The 16493-nt window shown below is 35.0% G+C and overlaps 1 protein-coding gene across 4 annotated transcripts in view; it reads left to right on the top strand.

Annotated features, from left to right (window-relative positions):
• LOC136032096 (uncharacterized) overlaps window positions 1–16493 on the top strand; it is a 438713-nt gene that overhangs the window by 345523 nt on the left and 76697 nt on the right. The gene's annotated exons all lie outside the window — the stretch shown is intronic.

The raw sequence follows: 16493 nt of genomic DNA, 5'->3' as shown, positions 1-16493 counted from the left end.
TGGAAATGTTATTTTGTACATACGACAATAGATCACTCGTACTGTAACTTTGTTCACAATCCAATTCTACACATGTCGAAAAAGCAGCGATACGGTTAGGTGAAGGCATTCCCAAATCCTGAAGAGGTTTGTTTGCCATACGTACACACAAATCTTCTATAATAACTAAAGTGTAGTTATAAATTTCTGATGTAAAATCAAAAGTCATATCTGACGTCTCTAACTGTTTTCGATGGAGTATATCTTCGGTCATTTTTGACTTATATTTTTCCCATAACTCTGTAGGAGCTGATGGACAGCAAGTTGTTAAAATGATGCCAAACAATGCACGAATTTGCCTTGGAGTTGACGTTTCGCACGCGTCATTGATGCAGTTATCCCAGTGTTGGTCATTCTCCAATAAATTCAGAGCTCGGCATGCACTACGGTAAGTGTCATGTATAGTCAATTGACGGCATTTTAAAATATAATTTTCTTCATCCTGCCGAATCATTAGTCTATAGGAATAATAATGCATTGCAATGCATTTCTTATTCATTTCTTTGTTAGTGACTGGATTCATCAATTTAATATTAAAGTGAGAGCCGTCGGCTCCATCCCAAAAAATGATAGGATATTGTAGGGCATCGTAGCATCGACGAGTTTCAGCAATTCTTAACAACTGAGCGTTTCGCTTATGAAGAATAATATCTCGAGGTAAAAACTGTTCACCGACCATAACGATCGCCACTTCGTCGATAGTTGGAGTATTGTATCTACGCACATGTTGGCCAGGAGGCGTTTTGTCAGCGGAAATAACAATTTTATGCGTATCACTAGGCATCAAATCGATGGCTGTTTTGAACAGACGCACTAAATTATTATTTTCGTGGAAAAGATGTTGCAATTGGGAAACGATTGTCCTTTCAACGTTGGGAGAAATTTCGCAACGTGCATTCAATTCAGAATTTCTATCACTGATGAAGTACAATTGTAAAAATTTATGATTCTCGCCTGAGAATGGTAGAAGGGACCCTGCTCTATGATAAATTTGTCCTTTTACTTTGAAAGTAGACACAAATTGATCTGGATTTTCGATTTGGGCTCCAAACGACGTCATTTGGAAACATGAGTTATATTTTCTGATTTGTGACAAAAAACGCTTAGATTCTGACGTAGTTCCAGTAAGGAAAGTCTGCAATGGCTCTGGTGGTGCAGCCAATAGAGGAAGTTTGACTTTTCCTGAGGCGCAACACATTCCCATTGTTTCACCATTGAATTTCAAGGCCTTGCAATAGGGACAAATTTTAGACATAGTCCGGATTTGAACACATCTACTCAAGCTATAATCACCGACTGGGCTGTACCTGAATGCCAGGCGATAACTTTCAGGTTGCTGTGATTCCTCGGCACGCTTTCTTTTCTTACTTTCTCTATCAGCAGCAAGCCTGATTTCTTGCTGTTCTTGTGATTCCTCGGCATGCCTTCTTTTTTCACTTTCTCTTTTAGCAGCAAGTCTGGTTTCATGTTGCTCTGGTAGTTCCTCGGCATGCCTTCTTTTTTCACTTTCTCTTTTAGCAGCAAGTCTGGTTTCATGTTGCTCTGGTAGTTCCTCGGCAGGCCTTCTTTTTTCACTTTCTCTTTTAGCAGCAAATCTGGTTTCGCGTTGCTCTGGTAGTTCCTCGGCACGTTTTCTGTTCTTACTTTCTCTATCAGCCTCAAGCCTGTTTCCTTGCTGTTCTTTTGATTCCTCGGCACGCTTTCTTTTCTTACTTTCTCTATCAGCGGCAAGTTTTTTGGCATAGACTCTTTGAGCATCTTCCTCGGCTGTTGCCATTGTAAGTTAATGAGTCATTTTACAGTTAAACATTAATAGATTTCTTCGTGAACGCATGTCTTAAATATCTTTAATGACGTCACCGTCATAACAAAAATGACGACAACTAACTTCATGACGTCAGTCAACACACAAACATGACGTCACCTGACAGACAGACCCACACATCCACAGACAACTTATTTTATATTTATAGATATATATATATATATATATATATATATTTATATATAGATATATATATATATATGTGTTATATATATATATATATATATATATATATATATATATATATATATATATATATATATATATATATATATATATATATATATATATATATATATATATCTATATATATAAAAATAAGTTGTCTGTGTGTGGATCTGTGGATGGATCAGGTGACGTCACCTGAAAAAACTGGATCAGGTGACAAAACTGAAAACTGAAAAAACTAAAAAAAGGCAAAAACTACAAAAAAAAACTAAAAACTAATAAAAAAAATAAAAAAGCTAAAAAACTAAAAAAACTAAAAAAAGGCAAAAACTACAAAAAAAATAAAAACTAATAAAAAAAGCTAAAAAACTAAAAAAAATAAAAAAACTAAAAACTAATAAAAAAAATAAAAAAGCTAAAAAACTAAAAAAACTAAAAAAACTAAAAAAAGGTAAAAAACTAAAAAAACTAAAAACTAAAAAAAACTAAAAAAAAGGAAAAAACTGAAAAATAAGCTAAAATAAAGGTAAAAACCAATAAAAAACTAAAAAAAAAACTGAAAAAACTAAAAAAAGGCAAAAACTACAAAAAAAAATAAAAACTAATAAAAAAAGTAAAAAAGCTAAAAAAACTAAAAAAAACTAAAAAAAGGTAAAAAACTAAAAAAAATAAAAAATAAAAAAAACTAAAAACAAGGAAAAAACTGAAAAATAAGCTAAAATAAAGGTAAAAACCAATAAAAAACTAAAAAGAAAAAAAGGAAAAAACTAAAAAAAATTTTCATCTAAAAAACTAAAAAAACTAAAAAAGGTAAAAACTAAAAGAACTAAAAAAGAAAAAAATAAATGACGACACTCAAAGAGAAAGCGACCAGGACAAAAGGAATGTTCGATTAGCAATCAACAAAGCACCGGGACACAGGGAGTATAAATGACGACCAGGACATAAGTAAAAAAAAAAACTAACAAAACTAAAAAGAAGGTAAAAACTACAAAAAAACTAAAAAGAAAAAACTAAAAAAAGGCAAAAACTACAAAAAAAAACTAAAAACTAATAAAAAAGCTAAAAAACTAAAAAAACTAAAAAAAGGCAAAAACTACAAAAAAAACTAAAAACTAATAAAAAAATAAAAAAGCTAAAAAACTAAAAAAACTAAAAAAACTAAAAAAAGGTAAAAAACTAAAAAAACTAAAAACTAAAAAAAACTAAAAAAAAAGCAAAAAACTGAAAAATAAGCTAAAATAAAGGTAAAAACCAATAAAAAACTAAAAAAAAAACTGAAAAAACTAAAAAAAGGCAAAAACTACAAAAAAACTAAAAACTAATAAAAAAAGTAAAAAAGCTAAAAAACTAAAAAAACTAAAAAAACTAAAAAAAGGTAAAAAACTAAAAAAAATAAAAAAAAAAATAAAAAAAAGGAAAAAACTGAAAAATAAGCTAAAATAAAGGTAAAAACCAATAAAAAACTAAAAAGAAAAAAAGGGAAAAACTAAAAAAAAATTTCATCTAAAAAACTAAAAAAAACTAAAAAAGGTAAAAACTAAAAGAACTAAAAAAGAAAAAAATAAATGACGACACTCAAAGAGAAAGCGACCAGGACAAAAGGAATGTTCGATTAGCAATCAACAAAGCACCGGGACACAGGGAGTATAAATGACGACCAGGACATAAGTAAAAAAAAAAACTAACAAAACTAAAAAGAAGGTAAAAACTACAAAAAAAACAAGAAAAAAAAACTAAAAACTAATAAAAAAACTAAAAAATCTAAAAATCTAAATAAACTAAAAAAGAAAAAAAAGGAAAAAAATAAAGGAGAAAAACAAAACTAAAAAACGAATGTATATACAGACCGGGACTCCGGGATACAAATGACGACCGGGACACAGGGAATATAAATGACGACCGGGACACAGGGACACAACTACAACGGGGACACCGGGGGAAACAGGGGGATATAAATGACGACCGGGACACCGGGACAGGGAATGGTCGATTAGCAATCACCATCAACAAAGCTCAAGGGCAATCATTAGAATCATGAGGTATAGATCTGAATACAGATTGTTTTCCCATGGACCATTATATGTTGCATGTTCAAGAGTCGGTAAACCTGACAATCTATTTATATGCAAAGACAATGGGACAGCAAAGAATGTTGTATATTCGCAAGTTTTACGTAGTTAAAACCATATATATATATATATATATATATATATATATATATATATATATATATATATATATATATATATATATATATATCTATATTCACAGGTGGGACATAGGGACACAACTACAATGGCGCGTAACTATTATGGCGCGTAACGACTTACGCGCGCGGGGGGGCTTGGGGGGGGGGGGGGGGGTGCGCGAAGCGCCCCCACCAACTAGGTGTTGGGGTGGCGCGAGGCGCCACCCCAACAGCTAGTATATATATATATATATATATATATATATATATATATATATATATATATATATATATATATATATATATATATAACACACATATATATATATATATATATGTATATATATTGAGGTGTAAAAATGCACGCCAGAGGGTGTCATATGCCAGCCATTGTGTTTCACGCTGGCGTCAATTGCTAGGAACCATTAGAAGAAATTCTATTGCAAATTTTACTTTGTTTAAATGATGGTTTCTAGTGTAAACAGTTATTTTGTGGGAAAATGTCTAAAAATGCTTTAGGTTTGATAATGCTCGTCAGAGGGTGCCATATGCTAGCCATTGAGTGCCACGGACTGAGAATTACCATGGAACATTGCAATCTATCAATAAATTGGCAAGTTTTCGCTGTTCAAAAAATATATAAAATATAAAATTTAAAAATATAAAAATATAGTCGTTTTTAGCTTATAAAGTTAATATTGTGGGAAAAAGGGTTAAAAAATCCTTAGGTATGATAGTGTGTGCCGAAGGGTAGCACAGTGACTTGAATTGACATGGTGTATCATGTTAAGGATGGCTTAAAAAAACATGAATCAATGGATTTAAAGCATGATTTTTAACAAGAAAATATCTGTAAAATGTCTTAGGAATGATGATGGGTACCAGAGGGCTGGTAATAGTGTGGCACAATGGTGTGAATTGACATAGTGTATCACGGAGGGCTGGCTTGCGAAAACATGAACCAATGGATTTAAAGCATGATTTGTAACAAAAAAAATCAGGAAAATATCTTAGGAATGATGAGGTGGTGTTAGAGGGTGCCAGAGGGGCAGTCATAGTGTGGCATGGTGTGATGAGTTTTCATGGTATATCTCGCTTAGGATGGCTTGCGAAAATACGAACCAATGGATTTAAAGCATGTTTTTCAACTAGAAAAGACCTGGAAAATGCCTTAGGAATGATTTGGGGTGACAGAAAGGGCCGAGTGCCATCCATAAAATTGCACAGTGGCGTGAATTGAGATGATGTGTCACCTTGAGGGTGGCATGCGAAAACACGATCCAATAGACTTAAAGCATTATTTATTAAGAAAATACCTGAAAAATGTCCCCTGAAATTGCTTACTAGGGTGGGCCAGCCACACATTTTCAAGATGGCGTGAATATGCATAGTCTTGACTCAAAGAAACGTGGCATTTTCATTAAAAGCTTTCAGAAATATCTCTTATTATGGCTTAAATTTACCTCTTATAACAACCCTCCCCTGGGATTGGTTGCTGAAGTACCAACATTTCTTTAACTCATAGTTCCTTTTGCTTGTATTTTATCCTTTATAAGCTTTTCCACGTTTTGCTTTTTCGGTTTGTCCAGTTTTAACTGTTTTTTCTGGGATTTCGTCATTTTATAACGTTTGTGATGCTTGTATTTCATCTCCGATAGCACATTCAAGATTCAATAGAGTAAATGACCCTAAAACTAGAAAATGCGCTAAGAACGACCCACAATATTATCTGATAATACTCTCTAAAGCAACCCTCAGCAAGTAGGTGCAAATCAAAAGAAACCAATTTCTAGTAATCGATTTTCTCCTCTTGCATTTCAATTATTGTAGACATAGCAAAACACGCAATCCATTTAATCATTCTAGTAAGCGGGATGGGAGATTCTTCTTGCAATAGGTTATAACATATAAAGTATTACCCGAATAATAATATTATGACGGCTTTTATAGTCGAGCTGTCTAGCACTCCATTGGATTGAGGAGAAATCCCTTTATAATCCTAATGCGGACAAAAATCTTTAGATTATAAGGTTTCCCTGAGAAAAAGAAAAACGCATTAAGAGAAAAAAAATCTCTCAAAGTATTACGTAACAACCCACGTGCCCGTCGTCATTACGTAAAAGCCATGCGTGTGTCCTCGACAGTTACAAGTTGGGTTTCCCACAGGCCCTGAGAAACAAGTCACGAGAGAATGCGTCATCTTTAACATAAGTAGACATTCGGTATTTCATAACACCAAAAGAAATTTTGAAAAATACTTTGAAGAAAAATTTTTCAAAAACGTCTTGAAATGTCATGAAACGTCTTGAAAAATGTATTGAAGAAATATGTCTAAGAAACGTTTTGAAAAACTTCTTGAAGAAAAATGTCTTAAAAACGTCTTCAAATGTCTTTGAAAAGAGTCTTGAAGAAAAATATCTTAAGAAACGTCTTGAAATGTCTTGGAACGCCTTGAAAGCTGTCTTTACGGTGAAATTGGATGCTAGGGTCCCGATGGAAAGGCTTACTAAGGGTTCGTTGGAATCGGTTGCTATGGCCCCGCTGGAATTAACTGCTAGGCCCCCCTCTTGGAATTGACTGCTAGGGCGCCCCGTCGGAATTGGATGCTAGGGCAACTCCTCCCACCCCGATTGAATTGACTTCCAGGGGCCCCCGATGGAAATGGTTGTTAGGTTAGATTTGGGTTCCTGGTTAGGTTAGGCCCCCTGGTGGAAAAGGTTGCTAGGGCTCTCGACGAAATTTAATGAGAGGGCCCCGTTGGAATTGATTTCTAGGGCCTCCGTTGGGATTGGGTGCTAGGGCCTCCGTTGGAATTGACTGCTATAGACCCCGTTGGAATTGACTGCTATAGACCCCGTTGGAATTGGTTGCTAGGGTCCCCGTTGGAATTGAATGCTAGTGCCCCCTGTTGGAATCGGATGTTAGGACCCATTGTAATTGGTTGCTATGGGGTCAGTGAAAGATGATGCATGGCACCGGTGGAATTGACTGCTAGGGCTCCCGTTGGAATTGGTTGCTAGGGCCCCCGTTGGAATTGGTTGCTAGGGCCCCCGTTGGAATTGGTTGCTAGGGCCTCCAGTTGAATAGGTGTCTTGGAGCCCCCTGGTGGAAAAGGTTGCTGGGGGCCTAGCGTCTTGAAGGTCCCCCACTTGCGGCTTCTGAAGGTTTTTTCCTTGGCTTTCGCGGGTTTTTAAGTAATTAACACCTGCGTCTCTCATTAAACATTCCCTATTACGTAACATGCACCTGCGTTTTGAAGATCTATGTCTTGGGGGGTATCGCCATTGAACTTCTTCGTCATCTTAAATTATCGAAGGAAGAAAGGAGTAGCGGCTATGGCTATTATAAAAAACCGGTGGGGAATACTACTCTCCCCATGGACTGTTAAGGATTATTTTACCCTAAAGACATAGTTATTTGATCTTTCAACTATACTGAACAAAATGGGTATCTCAAAATTTTTATCGGATAATTTTGGAAAATGAATGGGCGTGGGAAGGGGGCCAGTTGCCCTCCAACCTTTTCTGTCACTTAAAAAGGGCACTAGAACTTTCAATTTCTGTTCCAAATCGCCCTCTCTTGGTCTTCTAGGACCATTATTCCAACACGATCGCCCTTGGGAAAATATTTAATAAATAAACATGCATCTGTGATCTGTCTTCTGGCAAAAATAGCAAAATTCCACATTTTTGTATACAGGAGCTTAAAACTTCCAAATTATGGTTCTCTGGTACCCTGAATCTGACAGTATGGTTTTCATCAAGGTTTCTTGAATTTTAGGGGTAGTTTCTCCCCTATTTCGAAAATCAGGCAAATTTTCTTAGACTCGTAACTTTTTGATGGGTAGCACTAAACGCGATGAATCTTATATATTTGAAATCGGCATAATAAGTTAATTCTTTTGATGTATCGTATTTTTTAGAGTTTTTGGTTACTGTTAAGCCGAGTCGCTCCTTGCTTACAGTTCGTTACCACGAAGTGTTAGACAACTTAATTGGTTCAATGCAATCCCTTTAAAGACGAATGCCCTTAAAACATAGTTTCACGGGAGGGACAGATGCTCTAATTGGGGGTTGGCGTCGGGGCTAATGACATCCCCTACACTTTTTGCGCCCCCCCTAGATTTTGAAAAATACTTTTTGTTATTTTCATTGAAAATTACCCTTTTTCTGTATTTTATTGGGGGGGATATTCACAAAATGCACCCCCATAGATTTTGAAAAATGAATTTTGACCTCAAATATACATTTTATGAGGTTCAGTCTCTCCCTCTATAAAGATCCACCTACACCAATTCCCAAAATTTTTAATAAATCCTTCCTCTCTATAACAATCCATTGACCGATCCGAACCCCTCTAATAATTGGCATGAAAGTTCGCAAAACCGAGCACAAATGCATGAACTGAATCAACTCGATAAAGCAAAGATTGATGTAATGAAGTTATAGCTGTCTATTATAACATTTCAATCTGTATGGACTGCATTTATAGGTAGGAATGAATACGCCATTGTGCAGCAGTATGTCCTCAGAAACTGAGAGGTGTATACATATTTTTTGTACAAATGTTATTTTTGTATTGTACAAATAAGAGATTGTACAGTAATACGTATTCACATTCAGAGCCAAAAGCATACCTATCCGCTTAACCTTTTTAGACCCTTTGTGGGTTTTTAAAATGCAAAACTGATGGCCAGGCATCAAATGGCTCGGGCCGTCTCAATGCCGCGATCACTCCCAGTAATTGAGTCTATGACTTGACTTTTTTCATACTTTATTAACATAATAAACAAAAATATAAACTATTGCAGATATAAATCACCACGCTAGGGAAAAATTTAATTTTGCCAACGCGTAGCGATTAACTACCTAAACATTCCTAAAGGCATCCCAAATTAATAAAAAAAAAAAACTATATAAATGTTCCTAGAAGCATCCTAGACTAATTAAAGTAATAATAATAATGATAAACAAAAAAAGAGACAATCACCTTCTCTCAAACACCCCCAGGTTAACAACCCACCATCCAAATACAGCTCTATTCACCTCCACCCTTTCAACCCGCTCCATCCTCCAACCCTATAACACACTCACAACCCCCCCCCCCAAAAAAAAATGAAATAAAATAGTGGGATAACATTCAACATTTTCGTGTTCAGGATTAGTTTTGCGTTTGTGTGTTAAATTTTTAATCTTCTCTGGGCCTGAAGCCCTTCCTGCTATTCCTTGCTGTCATTACGTTTAATGTAATGCGTCTTCGTATCCTGTACCACCCTGAATAAAACTCTCATAGAAATATTTGCACAGAGAAGAAAAAGGGCATGACTATCCTTCTTAGGAAAAATACGTGTTTTCGTAGATATAGAGCTGAAATCATCAACCTATGGTTTTCTGGCCTGTTGAAGTTTATGACATAATATTCACCAGGATTACGCCTTTTTAGGCTTTTTCTTTTTCTCTCTTTCAAAGCATTAGGTGTTTTTTATCTTTTAGGCAGACAATATTTTTCAACTTCTTTTTTCTTTCTTATCTTTTAACCATTGACAAGTCTCCATTTACCGCTCAATACCACGAATAATTGGATAATATCTTTCATTTTACAGATTTTTATCAATTTATGGCAGTAATAATGTTTTCAGCTTGCGTGACTTGAACTATAATTCATCAGTATAAGTCTTCTTTGGATGCGTGCCATCTATGGATAGTTAAGAAGCTGTTCGAAATTTTATCACGCAAAGTCGATGTGCTTTTCATTCTATTTCGCGATTCAAATAGCAACTTTCGTAAATGTCTAATAAATCTAAAATCGTGATTAAGTTTCTATAAAAAGAATTTTAATTATGCAGGCAAACCCTTAAAAAAATCAGGACTGTGTATAGTTGACATGAGTAAGAAGTGGATAGACTTTACATTATTTACTCAGATTTCTTAAACAGAATATAGAGGAGTCAATAGCTTAAAAAAATTTTGTATCAAATTCACTGAATTTGTCAGATTGCTGACTCTTCTGATCTGTTTTTTAAGTTGACAATCTTAAACTGACTTTTTTTTTACTAAAACTTTGTGTTGAATATTTTCTGCATAGCATTATTCATTTTAGGATATAAGCAATATTTTTTTTTATAAGCCTGTTAAAATCGAGAAGAAGCTGACTATTCTTGAAGCATCATTGAAGTGCTTCCGGGAATTAAAACAGTTAAATATTAAAAGTAAATGTTTCTAAAATAGTAACTTGAAAAAAAGTGTATTTTGCCAAGGTCCAATTTTCACAAGTTAAGAATTCTACCACACTTTTTAATAGCATCATCAAAGTAGCGTGACCAACAGAGTTTATATGACGTTAGTTGGCGTTGTAATACCTTACTAAGTATGTACAAAAATCATTTTCTTTTATTTAGTTGAGATGGAGCTTTGTAGAACCTTTAAACTGAGAAAGTACACTAACAACGTAGTGTTTCCAATAAATATTATATTTTTCGAAAAGTATAAAAACAAGCGTTTTAAAAGGAATTAAAGAGCAGTTTTGCAATCTAAAAAAAGTAGATAACATTTTATTTGCAAATAAAAAAAGTAGTTTATCAAAAAAAGTAAGTCGTCACATTTAAACATAAGACTGGCAGAAATAAAATCATATAATAATGTCAAACTATCAGAAATAATGCCAAACTATCAATCAACAAATGAAACCCATAACACTAAACTGCTCAATACTAATCTGCTATCACTACTACTACTAATAAATGACTACAGCACCAAGCCTTCTGAATCCAACATAGTTGCGCACGTTCCTCCTCCGCTGCAACCCATTCAAAGCTTAATCTCTACCCCATACCATGACTCTCAAATTTCTTTTCAGTCCTTCCTTAGGAACTCTTCCTACCCTATCCGAGGACAACTGATTTTTGTTTGACCCCGGATTAATGGCCGAGAAGAGCAATCTTTAATAATTTGTCATTCTTCATCCGTAAAATGTGGCCTAGCCATCTCAATCTCTCTTTTACTACAATTATAGAAAGTAGAATACAACAATAGGGTCCGTACAGCTCGTTGTTTGACGTACGGTCAGTCGTGTGGGTGCCTAAAACTATCCGTAGAGAGTTCCTTTGGAAAACATTGAGCAAATCCCACTTTGATTTCGAATTGCTCGAGTTTTATAATCATACTTGACCACTATTTCGATGACCCAGATCCACATGGTGTTTTCTGTTCATCTCTGCCCCCTTTTACAAGTCAAAAGTTGATGTCCGCTTGACACCCTCCCCTTTCAACAATTGCTAAAAGTTTCATTTGATCATTCAAGCCCTTCCCAAGATAATGTGGATAATTAGAAAAATCGGGTGCGACCAGCCAGCATCTTTAGATTTATTTAGGTATGTGTGCCGTTTCCAGAATATACCCTTTGAAAACAATGGGAATCTTTGCTTAGTAAACAATTTCTAAGAGCTCCTAGCTGATCAGATAACCAAGAACGAACACCGTGTTTCATAGTAAAATTTATCTCTGAACAATGTGTAATTATCATAGCCCCTGGGGCTTTTGAGCTTTCGGCGCTTCTGAATAAAATGGCTATCTCAAAACTTTAATTCAATATCAGGGGGGCCATGATGATTTGAGTCCATGATGGTTCTGGTAGCATAAAAAGGGATGAGAAGGGAGTTAGTTTACCCCCGATAGCTTTTGACCCTTAAAAAGGGCCCAAAGCTCTCCAATTTTTAATCGAAATGAATCCTGTTCGTAAGTTTCTTCCGACAACCTCTTCCATCGAATACTATAGTACAGTATATTTGAGGCAAAAATAAACCGCAGGATATCTGACACACAAAAAAGGAAAGAAAAACAACACACAAAAACAATTAAAAGAGCCAATTAAATAACTTGACAAAACAATTAGAAGAAGAAAATACGCTATTATAATACACTAATATAACCAGAATCATCATATAACACCGTTACGGTGGGTCATGCAAACACGAATAAACCAGGCCAGATTTATAATAATATTAAAACATGAGTTTCTCAACAAACTTTTCATTCGCAGCACTTCCCCGTCATCTACTCAAAAAATTGTTTTCCCAAATCCCTTAATTCTTCACGCTTCCCTTAAAAATCAAACGAATTTTTTCCCACTTTCCACACATCAGGCTTCTGTAACAATAATTTTAAAAATATTACACGAACAAATTTAAAATCGTAATCTTAAAAAGGACAATCGCTTGCCCCCCCCCCCCTCCTCCCAAAACATTTTAAGAAAATTCTGAAGTTTCCCAGCAAAGTTTTTACAATCTCACATAAAAAGCAAGGAAGAATTATTTGAACATATGAAGAGTGTCTTTTTCAGCATAATAGCACAAATAGAAATCTTAAAGGGACAATGATTGATTCGTTTGTCAATCTAACGGAGTCGCTTGAACTGGTAACGCTTTGAGAATTTGATAAATGGAAAATTCCTTCATGATTGATTCTCCTGTTCGCCACACTTCATCACATTAAGTGATATGTTGCTTAAATAGAACTTTAATTAACTTCAGATTCTGAGATTATGCTCTCTTGTCTTAGCGCTTGTGTAACATGGTATGGGGATAAATTGAGGATCAAACCAAATTCCGCATGACTTCTTTTTAATCAAAAGTTACTTGTGGGATTGGTACGTGAACTTTAGACATGCCATGGGGCTACTTTGGTCCGCTCATTCCAGGGCTTCTACTTTTAGCGAAATTACCCTATTTTAGGGAGAAATCACTTCTTTTAGGGACATTTATTTTGAACATAGGGACAAAGGGAAATCTAGGATAAAGTAAGGATTTTCAGGGACAGTTTGATTTTTTTTTTTTTCAAACAAAAGGCTGAAAAAATTAATCATTGTAATATTTTTTAGAGAGAAAGATCTAAAAGTTCATGTTGAAGCATTGGATATGGTTAAGTGTAGTGATGGATCAGCTGAGGGTCTGACTAACTGCATCAAACAAGTCGTTGAAAAAGCTCGATTCCCTAGCAAAATATTGTTGCATTTTGTGCAGATACTACTAACTTCATGTTTGGAACCAATAAATCTGCTTCAATGCTAATCTCTGAAAGCCATTGTGCCTCATATTTTGAATGTGAAATGCTCGTGACATCTTATCCACTTATGTTCATCCTATGCATGCTTGTCACTTCCCAAGACACTAGAAGTCTTGGCACGAAATATCTATGCCCACTTTTCCAGGAGTGCTTCCAGGCGAGATAAGTACGCCAAATTTCAGAAGTTCTTTGAATGCAAAGTACTCCCAATTCTTGCACCAGGACAGGCCCGTCGGTTTTCCCTTCAGGCCCGCATAATGAGGCTTATTGAGCACCGGGTTGCTCTTATTCATTATTTTATAGAAACCACGTTTGACGACCCAACTATAACCAATGACCTTATCTTGTCAACATTACAAAGTAAGTTGACAAAGCAAGAACTCGTAGTTGACAACGTAAGTTGACAACGCAAGAACTCGTAGATGCTCAAGAGCCAAGGGATAATATTGATCTCTTTTACCATTCTTGTCAAAATTATTATATAGTCCTAATTAAGCAGATTCAAGACCGTTTCAAGTTTGAAGACGAAAATTAATGCAATTTTGGCATTGGTTCAACCAAAAAATGCAAGAAATTTGAAGCCAAAATCTCTAAGGCCACTATTTGCAAGATTTCCTGTTATAACAGTTGACTTTTCGTCCAAAAAACGGACGTAGCGTGGAGATCTTAGACAATGACCAATGTCACTGAGCTTCATTTGGAAGATGCCCAACTTGAAGACCTGTTAGTTGAGCAGCACTGGATGAAGATACTTAGTCTGAAGACTCGCAGTGGTTAAATCAAGTACCCAGAATTGTGGAAGTGCATATAACTGATCTTTTCGTTACTCTTTAGTAATTTACCAGCTGAGCGTTTGTTTAGTCTCCTGAAATTAATCAGAACAGACCTCTGAAATAGTTTCGAGAACGTCACACTAGTCTCACTTATTCGAGTGAGTTACTGGTTGAAAAACGAAGATAAAACTTCATCGACTGTCAGCATACCGAAAGCTGTTGCTGGCTTCAAGATGAAAGCAAGCGCTACGTGCGATGAAGTGCTGGAGACGACACTTACTTGAACTTTTGTATGTGATCTCGATAGTGTAAAAGGTTTTATGTATATCATTATCTGAAGTCTTTGATTCTAGGTTACGTTTTTCTTGTAGATTGTTGGAAATCTTCGGCAAAATATCTCTTTTTTCTAAGGAGAAAAATAGGGGAGGAAAAATCACATCTAAAAACAAGGAATTTTAAGGAAAATTGATATAAAAATAGGGAAAATTGAAACCAAAAAGTGGAAGCCCTGCCTCACTCATTTAACTTGAATATCTTTTCGAGATTTTTGTTCAAGCAAGTTGCAACATAATTAGATTTCTGCTAAAAGTTGGCAGTAGGAGGAACAAGAAACTGGTAGTGATCAATGATCCACTTTGATTCTTCAATACTACGGAATTAAAATTTCTAAGTTATGCTGATTCAAGCAATGTGTAATATTCTAACCTTTTCACTAAAAAGATGACGATGAGAGGGGAGAGAGAATGACAGAGAGATCCTTGGCTCACTTTTTGTGTCCAGCTTTTTTTGCACTTAATCTGGACTTCAAATATTTTTGCACCAAACCATGACTAAGCTCTTATATCTTAAAAAATGAGAAAACTGTTAAAGCTTTGGAAGTGGAAAGTTTGAGCAGTATTTAAATAGTCTAGCCTCCTAATAAAAAAAAAGAAAAACCATCAAAACATGTTTTGCTCTAATTAGATCTCAATGGTGTTGTTTCGGTTCATTTTATGTTTCATTTCCACATTTGTCGCAGTATTTTCTGGTCGTTTTAGGTTTAACGTCTTATATAATCTGAAATCTACTCATTTTAAGTTTGAAATTAAGTCTTAATTTTATAAAGATCCACTGTTATTGAAAAGTCGAAAGTTCATTTTGGATAATTATACTTTATTTTGAAAATGAGCTATATTAAATGGCATGTAATAACACCTGCATGTGGACAGAACCTTCTCTACAGACACCAGTGAAGGACTCTATATGTATGACAAACACATATCTGTGATAGGTTTTTGTCAAACACCTACAGCGACCGTAATGATCGTTTGTTTTGTATTAGTCTATTCAATACCCATATAGGGCATAATAAGGGTTCAGAGTTCATTTATCCAACAATAAATTATTAGAAAATAAACAGAAAAGTACATCCCCCTCCCCCTCAAAAGACTCTATGGCCAGGAAAATAGGGAAAAAGGGTAAACAAAGTTAAATTAATCGTAAAATAATCAGTAATTTAAATTACTAATAAATTTAGGACCACGCACATCTTCAAAATAATGTGAATCTGACCAGCATAGGCCAACCCCCAGCCAACAACTCCATCTTCATAATGTCGAAACATAATTATAATCATTAAAATATACCATCAATTTATTAACAATAATAAGAATAAATAAAAAGTTTGTAATTTACTATTAGACTTAAATTTTCATTTTTACCCTATAAATTAAGCTCTTCCGAAAGACGGATTTTTTTTTTTTAAGTCCCGAACGAATGACTACCTCTCGTCGGAGCTGGTAGCAGATTCTAAACCTTTAAACTTGCGGTTACCGGATTAAAGTCGAACCGAACGCACCACGTAGAAGGAATTCTTGAAAGATTCCCCATTCGAGATAACACTTGCTGACAGATATAAAGAGAACCAAGAATAAGCATTTGACCATACACCTAAGAGAGAAAGTTTTCCAAGGAGAATGTGACGTGTCGAAGAACCAAAAGCCTTCCGAATATCTAAAAACAAAGCAACTGGAGGTAGATCTAAATTGAGAAGAAAGCGAACAAAATCAAGTAAAAGAAAAACACACGGATGTTCAGTAAAATGTTTAGCCCGAAAATCAAAGTTGAAATCATGGAACAACTCTTTAGCCTCAAGAAAGCTTAAAGGGCCTTTTCAATCACTTTGTCAAAAACTGACGAGAGCAAAATAGGTCTCGAGATGGGTCATTTCGAAAGCTTCTTTTGTAAAGAACTATAACTCTAGGACATTTAGGGGGATCTGGAAACACCCCAGATTCAAAAGATAAATTTATCAACTTAGTGAATTGGATGCAAGTGAAATGGTTTTCAAAAGCAATACTACAAATTTTCCTGGGGGCTTACCTCTGTCAATAACAAAATCAAGAGTTGGGAGCCATAAGACTGAATGCTGAAATATTTCAATCAGTGTAATACCCTAA

The sequence above is a fragment of the Artemia franciscana genome, chromosome 10 (genome assembly GCF_032884065.1).
Source record: "Artemia franciscana chromosome 10, ASM3288406v1, whole genome shotgun sequence".
Taxonomy (NCBI): Eukaryota; Metazoa; Arthropoda; class Branchiopoda; order Anostraca; family Artemiidae; genus Artemia; species Artemia franciscana.
Note: the sequence above shows the minus strand (reverse complement) of the source record. Positions and strands in the feature narration are given on the sequence as shown.